Genomic DNA, 2,500 nt, shown 5'->3' on the forward strand with positions numbered 1-2,500 from the left:
TGTTAGGGTCGCACAGAAATGCCTCGGAATGGGAAAACGGGTCATTTTTGTGTGGCCACATTGCATAGGAACGGCATGAAACTTCCAGAGGCATTTGCAGCAGGAATGCATGTGCACTCAAAAACGTCTATATTTTTCACGGATAGACCCCGTGAAACGCTATAAATTGGCGGGGATGTCTCTCTTGTGGCTCACGGGCGCTGTTAGTTAGGGTCGCACAGAAATCCCTCGGAATGGGAAAAGGGGTCATTTTCGTGTTGCCACATTGCGTACGAACGGCATGAAACTTCCAGAGGCATCTGCAGCAGAAATGCATGTGCACTCAAAAACGTCTATATTTTTCACGGATAGACCCCGTGAAACGCTAGAAATTGGCGGGGATGTGTCTCTTGTGGCTCACGGGGCTGTTAGGGTCGCACAGAAATCCCTCGGAATGGGAAAACGGGTCATTTTCGTGTTGCCACAATTGGCATACGAACGGCATGAAACTTCCAGAGGCATTTGCAGCAGAAATGCATGTGCACTCAAAAACGTGAATATTTTTTCACGGATAGACCCCGTCAAACGCTCGAATTTGGCGGGGATGTTTCTCTTGTGGGTCACGGGGCTGTTCGGCTCGCACAGAACTCCCTTGGTCCACCTGATTCGTGCATACAGGCAGCAACTAAAACTCTGTAAACCTGCTGTGAGGACATCTAAACAGTGGACCAGTGAGGCTGTGGAAGATTTGCGGGCGTGCTTAGACTGTACTGACTGGGATATGTTCACGACTGCTACCAATAGTCTGGATGAACTCACAGAGGCTGTGTACATCAGCTTCTGTGAGGACTGCTGTATCCCAACACGTACCAGGGTGAACTTTAACAACAACAAGCCCTGGTTCTCAGCAAAGCTCAAAAGGTTGAGGTTGGAGAAGGAGGAAGCGTTTAGGAGTGGGGATAGAGACAGATTCAAGGAGTCGAAGAACAGGTTTAGCAAAGCGGTGAGAGAGGCTAAACGACTGTACTCAGAGACACTAAAACACCAGTTCTCTACTAACGACGCTGCTTCTGTCTGCCAAAGGGCTCAGGCACATCACCAACTACAAACCCAGAGCGCCCCACACCACTAACGACTCCCGCCTAGCCAACGACCTGAACGAGTTCTACCGTAGATTTGAAAGACAATTGGACTGTCCTGAACCACCCCTTCCCACCCAAGAGGCCCCATCCCCCACCCATACTACAGAAACGACTCTCTCCTTTCAGGAGGGAGAAGTTAATGGGCTTTTCAAGAGGCAGAATCCACGCAAAGCAGCCGGGCCGGACTCTGTCTCTCCAGCCACCCTCAGGCACTGCGCTGACCAGCTGTCTCCGGTGTTCACCAACATCTTTAACACCTCCCTGGAGACATGCCATGTACCAGCCTGTCTCAAGTCCTCCACCATCATCGCTGTGCCCAAAAAGCTAAGGCCAACAGGACTAAATGATTACAGACCGGTCGCCCTTACATCTGTGGTAATGAAGTCTTTTGAGCGCCTGCTCCTGGCACACCTCAAAGCCATCACAGACCCTCTCCTGGACCCCCTTCAGTTTGCCTACAGAGCCAACAGGTCTGTGGACGACGCAGTTAACATGGCCCTCCACTTCACCCTACAGCATGTGGACGCCCCAGCATCCTACGCCAGGATCCTGTTTGTGGACTTCAGCTCTGCCTTCAACACCATCATCCCTGCCCTGCTTCAGGACAAGCTCTTCCAGCTGAACGTGCCCTACTCCACCTGCAGGTGGATCACAGACTTCCTCTCTGACAGGAAGCAGTGCGTTAAGCCGGGAACAGAAGTCTCTGACTCCAGGTCCATCAGCACGGGAACTCCTCAGGGCTGCGTCCTTTGCCCACTGCTCTTCTCCCTGTATACCAACAGCTGCGCCTCCAATCATCTGTCCGTCAAACTCTTGAAGTTTGTCGGACGACACCACCCTCATTGGGCTGATCTCTGGTGGGGATGAGTCTGACTATAGGTGGGAAGCTGACAACCTGGTGACCTGGTGTAGCCAGAACAACTTAGAGCTAAATGCTCTAAGGACAGTTGAGATGGTTGTGGACTTCAGGAAGAATACAGCCCCACTCACCGCCATCACCCTGTTAGACTCCGCAGTCAAAATTGTGGAGTCCTTCCGCTTCCTGGGCACTATTCTCTGCCGGGACCTCAAGTGGGAACTGAACATCAGCTCCCTCGCCAAGAGAGCTCAACAGAGGATGTACTTTCGACGGCAGCTGAAGAAATGCAACCTGCCAAAGACAATGATGGTGCAATTCTATACAGCGATCATTGAATCCATCCTCACCTCCTCCATAACCGTCTGGTACGCTGCTGCCACTGCCAAGGACAAGAGCAGACTGCAGCGTATCATGCACACTGCTGAGAAGGTAATTGCCTGCAATCTACCAACCCTCGAGGACCTGCACACGACAAGGAGCATGAGGCGAGCGAGGAAGGTTGTGGCCGATTCCTCGCACC

The sequence above is a fragment of the Petromyzon marinus genome, unplaced genomic scaffold (genome assembly GCF_048934315.1).
Source record: "Petromyzon marinus isolate PM22_M1 ecotype Great Lakes invasive population unplaced genomic scaffold, UKy_Petmar_22M1.pri1.0 PM_G_Scaffold_40, whole genome shotgun sequence".
NCBI classification, from domain to species: domain Eukaryota; kingdom Metazoa; phylum Chordata; class Hyperoartia; order Petromyzontiformes; family Petromyzontidae; genus Petromyzon; species Petromyzon marinus.